General features: G+C 35.4%; 1 protein-coding gene across 1 annotated transcript in view; it reads right to left on the bottom strand.

Moving 5' to 3' along the window:
- GNAI1 (guanine nucleotide binding protein (G protein), alpha inhibiting activity polypeptide 1) overlaps positions 1 to 7,316 on the bottom strand; it is an 82,474-nt gene that overhangs the window by 68,547 nt on the left and 6,611 nt on the right. The window lies entirely within an intron of this gene.

Raw genomic sequence — 7,316 nt, 5'->3', positions numbered from 1 at the left:
TTAAATAAATTATGGAATATCTGTAAAATATTATGTAGCTACTAAAGTTGGGATTTACAGAAAATTTTTAATAAGTAAATACTGAAGCCAGAAAACGTGTAAACTTACATTTGCAATACATCAACCATTCAAAATATACGGAGAAAAGAAATGTACTCAAATGTTTGCTTCCCTAAATGTCCACAGTATAGCTGTAATACTTTATATATAGAGAAGCAGCATTTGAAAATAGTTAAATACCAGAACAAAAGAAAGCAATTCCTGTATTTTTCCTACACCGATACTGCATATAATTAAGACTATTGAGACTGCATTGGTATTAGTAATACCACATATCAATCTCAAGACTCAACACCTCAAAATATGTGGGAAATATATTACAAGGAAGTTATAACTATATTTTTACCTCAAAAGATCTATCAAATAAACTGGAGATATTAGTTGTAAACATCCACATAATATTTAGTTATTAAAACTATCATAAATCTAAATGGCTAATCCTAACTATCAGAAATAAAGACAAACTTTTATACTAAATCATTTCTAGAATACAACTATTCAATTCTAAAACATTAAAGTTTGGTTCTCAACTTATTTCTCCATGGATATGAACCCATTCTAGAAATTCTTCAAACTGGTTTTTAGCTTATACTTTTAAAAGTTAAGTTGCTTATATGACAAAATCATTCAGATGCTCTAATTTTCTAAGTTTTTTGTTTTGTTTTAATTTTAAAATAACATTTTTTTTCACTGATGGACATAAACATCAACATATACCCAAATACAATGCAAAATCTACACAATTCTATGAATTACAAAGCCTAAATCCTACCGATTCTCCAAAGGGGACCACTATTAAGATCTTTTTGAGAGTTTTATATTTTTCAGAATTGCTCTTTCTATACTACTTTTTAAATTACAGTTCAAGTTATTTCAGATGGGACTGCTAAGTCTACAAGGGACATTTGTCAGCTGACAACCTTCCAGAGAATTAATTCTAAAATTCCAAGCATCACCATGTGCACAGTATGAATTACTGTGAAGTCCATTTACTTAGTGCTTAGCTCTGAAAGTCTAAAATAGTTTTTGGCAAAAAGCAGTAAAACTCAACTTGACCTATAAACTGCATTCATCTAAAACATCGTTAAGATGATTTACTACAAAGGCATATTAAGACAAATGAGAGAGTAAACCTACAGCCCAGTTTTTACATTTAAACATAACAACAACAACAACAAAACATATTGTTTCACCTAATGGTGAAATGTTCCAATAATGTGTTATGTACTTTAATATATCAGCTTCCCAAACAGTTCCATTCCCACATATTTAGAAAATGCAGGCCATGGAACTGGCATTCTATAAATATTTGTTGAATGAATTTACACATGTTTCATAAGAACCAGATGTCATAACTGCAACTAAGCCCAACCAGCAAATGATACTATGATGAAAGCAGAAGCTATAGAACACACGCTGTAATCACAAAATAGTTCTTATTTTGCAATTACTTATCACTAAACATGAAGGATAGTTTTCTAAGATCAAAACTCCCTTTTAAAAGTGATGGAAATCATGTTGTATGCACCACCTACAGATCAGAAGAGCTGAAGTCATAGGAAAGCAGCATGATTATTTCAAGTCCAATGACAGTAAACTTAATCAGAGTTGGCAACTGTCTCAGTCAGTGAAGCCTGCTATAACAGAAAACTATACTGGGTGGCTTAAACAACAAACATGTATTTCTCATAGGTCAAGAAGCTGGAGATCACTTCAGGGGGCCAGACTGGTGTGTCTCTTGGTGAGGGCCCTCACTGAGTTATGTCTCATACGTTCACTTCTTGGTACAAGCAAGAGAGCTCCTGTGTCTTTTTTTAAAAAAATAAAGACACTAATCTCATCATGAAGGACCACCCCTCATGACCTAATCTAAGCTTAATTACTTCCCAAAAGCCCCATCTCCAAATACTATCATATTGGGGGTTAGGGTTTCGACATGTGAATTTCAGGGGCATACAAACATTCAGTCTGCACCAGCAACTATATTGATTTATGACAAAGGAGTTTTGTCGCAAACATTACCAGAGGAAAACAGTCAGAGAAACATTATTATTGGGGCTCTTTCAGCCTGACCTGAATAATCATATCATCAAAAGAACTCCACTTAAAAAACTCTTGCCAAATCATAAAAGATTCATTATAACTAATTATAGTTTTTGGTCATTCCTAAGGAAGTGGATGTTTCCATGTAAGAGGATACCAAATGGTTTCTGCCAAAATGCACTACTAAAACAAGTTTCTAGACTGACATTAGAAGTTTAACTATAAAACAGCAATAATAATAAGTGTGATAGATATATGTGTGTGCATGTATGTGTGAATATCTGAAACATGAATGTTTATGCTGTGCAAGGCACTGTTTTAAATACTTTACTGATAAAGTGATAGTTTTCATGAATGTGGCAAAGGCCAGATAAGACGTGAGAAATGCTTATGAAATGGATAAACGGAAAAGAACCAGAGAAGATCACCTCCTCTAGGACGGTGAGATGGACCGGACCGTGGCTCAGCAATACAAGCACCCCAGGAGCCTGTGAGAAATGCAGAATCTCAGGCCCCACCTCAGAGAATCTGCATTTTGAAAGTTTCAAAATTACTTCTATGCATAGTAAAGTTTAACTTTAAAAAGAACAAGCTCTAAAAAAATAAGGTCAGCACATGGATTGCAGCAAGGACATACAGTAGGAATAACTGTGGGAAAAAAAAAAACACAAAAACCTAACTTCAGAGCCAGACACAATAGAGAATGTAATATGAGAAATTCTTGAAAATTATTAAAGTGCTTTTTTTCTCTTTTGCATTTACATGAATAATGGGAGAAGAGGCAGACACTGGTGACATCCAGACAAAAATGGAAGAGTACAAGTGGCTTACTTTCCTAGGCATCCTGTGGCAGAGCCTGCAAGCTTGGGAGCTATAGGGCATTCAGTTAGGAGCAACTGCAGAAGGCAGATGGGGAAAAGAGAGGCAGAGTCAGACCAGTATCTTAATCTCCTCTCTGGGCCAAAGTTGAATTGTATGTCAGAGACGATGAAGAAACTGCTAAAGGCAGGGTGATCTGTTTGGGTTAAGAAAGTCTCCTAGGCAGCAACACGTATCCAAGCAGTATGATGAATTGTGGCTAAGCAGAGGGAATGCCTGAGCTGACCTTTCCCCAACACCATGGGACCTCTGTGGAATGTATGCAACATATAATTTTCCTGATGCTCGAGATAACCAGGGAAGGCAAAGCATTCAAAACAGCTGAGAACCTGGCTACCTCATACTGACTCTACAGGAAAGGGCTGCCTGGGAAAAACCAAATAAGGCGGCCACAGCATCCACGAGACGGAAAGGAAAACTGCAGCCAACGCAGGGTGTACAGGATTCACACAGACAATGTACTACTTATACATGTTCACAAATAAAAAATTACAAGACGACACAATTTACCGCGAGGCAGAGTCAAGACACCAGAAATAACTGAAGCTCAAGAACTTCAAAAACAGTTTTTCAGACTATGAAATAGGTACAGTATAATGAAAATGGCTTTGAAAAAGCCAGAAAATAAAGTAGAATAACGGATACTTTTTCAAGCTAAAGATGAGAAATGGTTTTTAGACATAGAAATTCACCACTAAAATGTAAAGCTCAATATATCAATAGGCAGATTAGTTATTACCAACTGGATAAAAATGAACCTAGAAAATGTGTAAGTAGCACAAAAAGATAAAAACCACAAAGAAGTTACAAATAAGTTCGAATGAGAAGCCCGACCTTCATACAAAAGGAACTCCAGAAGGAGAGAAGTACACAGGAACAGACACCACATTACCTCTTTAAAAAGTATACAGATTGATATAGATTGATAAGGTTACATGACTGCCTATTTCTCAATACTTCTGTATCAATCAGAAAGTCAATAATTTAAAGCAGAAAGTGATTCAAAGAGTGACTAGAAAGTGAAAAAGGAAAAATATGAATGCTGCCTATTTTTCTGAAGATTCTGAAAAGTTTAAATTAAAAAACAATAGATTAAAAAGTACTTAAGGGGTGTACTACTTGGATTTTATCACTTTTAAAGCTAGGCATGACTTGAGACCAGGACACAGGAGTCTTTAAAGCAGTGTGAAGACGCTAGAGAATCAGGTGGATGGAAAAAGGTGCTGGAGGCAAGAGAGGATGAATGGATGGAGGCAAGTGCACAGTGTTGGTCTTGAATTAGAGGAGCACCATCTTCTAGTCCCAGCAACTTTACTGACCAGCATTACTTTTTACAGTAACAAAATAACCCTTGCATACATTTCTTGATCTGATTGCTGATTAATGTGCTCAGTTTGTGAAAATGTAAATGAGCTAGTACACACGGACCAATTTTAAGCTATACTGACATAAATGTAATTCTTGGAATTAGATTAACTTCGGAACCATATAAGAAGGCAGTTTTCTTTTAACTCCTACTACATTATATTGACTTTAACTGTAGGTTTACTTACAAGTTCCATCCCTCTTTTGTTCTTCTTCCATGAAGAATAAAATTAGTAAGCCTTCAGCAGCAGCTGTCAAATAAGATTTATGTGCCCAAACAAGAAAAATACATAATATAGATTAGTTACTAGAAAAAATTCTGGACTGTACTTTAGTGAGGCAAGTGTAACAGGAGGAGTTTCATACAATTCAAGACGTAAGTCTTAAGGAACTCCTTTTACAATTTGTTAAAAGGCACAAATACTATCACAGATTCAATGATTCACTGTTTCTCTACCAAGGTTACCACCACTTTTCAAGAGATGCTTCTCCTAAAAGTAAATCCATTATAACCCTGGAGTTCTATCTGGAATCTCTTTGAGTCAACAGTACAGAAAGTTGTTATAAATTCCTCTGAGAAATAGCACCATCTTTTGAATGAACTCAAAGTTTCATAATTTACACGAACAGCTTTATTTCCCCCCAAAAAAAGAAGTTTGCAAGAAATCACTTCACTAATTCTAAAAATGGATCATAAAATGAAGAGAAAATTACTTTTATAACATTTGTAAAGTCTTCTGATTACTTAAAAGTGCATTCTCTATAGAATTCTTAACACAGCACAAATATTTACCTGGTCTAATCCCAGTAAGGAGGCTGTTAAGATAAATCCAAGTCCCTCAAGGAAGTTACGGTGGGATTAGAAACTAATGTTTAAAACTGAATTTATACTTCTTGAAGTCTTCACTATATATACATATACATGTAAACACACACACACACACACACACACACACACACACACCCTTGCTAAGAAAAGCCAATAAAAAGAATTTAATGTCTATGACCATACATGGATGAAACTGCAAGGGAGGGCTGATTCCAGAGTTTCTAAAGTATTTATAATAACAGCCTATAATTATTAAGAACGTATGTACCAGGTAGTATTCTACGTACTTCAGATGCATTAGCTGACTTTGTCCCTAGCCCTATGAAGCAGATATATTTATTTTCCAGCATTTATAGAAGAAAAAACCAAAGCTTAAAAAATTTGGTAACTTGCCCAAGACCTCATGGGAAACCTTTTACCACCCGAGTTCGAAGTCAACTCCCCTTTCCTATCTGGAAAGTCTTTCTACAGAGCTAAATAAACCTTGGAGGGGAAAAAAATTTCTTAGACATGGAAAATGTTTGAAAACTAAAGTCATACATAGCAAAGTCTCTTCTAAATTATAAGTTTCCAGACAACACAAAGCTTATAACCAATCGGGGTTAAATAGTAGGTTCAGAAATACACGAAGGAAACTGACAGATTTATAACCAAAGTAGTATCTGAGAGGCAGGCTACCTCCACCTCCGCCCCGCAAGATCAACAATGAAGTCCCAATACTGACACTCACCTCCCCTACCTAGTATCTATTTTATTCTTTTTCTTCCCCATTTGACATTATGAGGACTTATTTTTATGTATATATTGTACTTCCCCAAGTAGACTGTAAATTCTCTTAAGGATCTGGGAAGGCTAAAGCGTAATTGGACATGAAAAGCATAGAACACACTTTACAAATGTTACCAGTGACCATTCTCACCACATGAGAACAAGCAAGACATAAAGAAGAGACTGGTGGTGAGCTTCTGAGCAGCCTGCTGGCTCCTGAAAGCTGAGGTTTACTAGATTCACGTCATCCAGTGTGAAATATAGAGTTGTGAGTATATATTAAATGTCTCATTGCAATAGTGGTATGCATTTTAAGAAAAAATCTAAATAACACGTGAAGCAGCAAGGCAACAATACTGTTAAAAACAAAGTTCCCAAAATATACAAATATGAAAATCACATTTCACTCTCCCACTTATTTACCAAGAATCATATTTTTTTGATCACGTCACAAGATGGTACCCAAAATTAATTTGCTTTTTAGAACTGTTAGGAATAATGTAGTAGGTTTTCATTACTCTAATACAGCAAGATATATATATATATAAAAAACTCAAAATACCCAAAGCACAAAGAATATGTACCAATTTTTTCCTTTAAAAGAAAACTAGTCAAAATTAATATTCAACAATTTATCAATTCATTTAACCGACAATTATGAAACGGCTACTATGCACCATCCCATCAGGTGATAAGTCTGACAAGATTCATGTTCTGATGGGGCCAATGCCATAGAGAAAGGCAACAGACAATAAAAAATAAAAGTACAAGATGATTTCAATATTATTAGGAAGGGAGAGGAAGGAAGACTAATTTAGACTGGATGATCAGGAAAAACATCAATGAAGAAAAGGCAAAGAAGAGCTTTATTCTTTCACGTTACGACCTGAGTAACACCATGGGTTCCATATGACATGTAAGAAACTGGTGCTTTTAGTGTTACCATGATAGTCACATAAATTATGAGGGACGGGAGAATGTAAAATTACAATCATTTTGTACTCTCAAAAGTTATATATATCAATGAAGATAATGGGAAGTGTGGTGCTGCTATAACACCTAAAAATGCAGAAATGGGCAACCGGCAGAGGCTGAAAGAATTTTGAGGAGCATAACAGAAAAAGTCTAGGTGGCCTTGACATATCGTTAGTAGAAATACGATGTTAATGTCTCTCCCGGTGTGGGCTCAGAAGGAAGTGAGGAGCCTGGTATATGAAACATTATCATCTTAGAAAACATGTGAATTATCATGAACACACTATTGCTAGATGCATGGACCTTAAATCTGCTGCTGATGAGGACTTGGATGGGAAGAAAGGTGAAACATGTTACTAGAAACTAGAGGAAGGGGGATCCTTGTTATACACTGGCA

This window comes from Mandrillus leucophaeus, unplaced genomic scaffold (assembly GCF_000951045.1).
Source record: "Mandrillus leucophaeus isolate KB7577 unplaced genomic scaffold, Mleu.le_1.0 Scaffold293, whole genome shotgun sequence".
Taxonomy (NCBI): domain Eukaryota; kingdom Metazoa; phylum Chordata; class Mammalia; order Primates; family Cercopithecidae; genus Mandrillus; species Mandrillus leucophaeus.
Note: the sequence above shows the minus strand (reverse complement) of the source record. Positions and strands in the feature narration are given on the sequence as shown.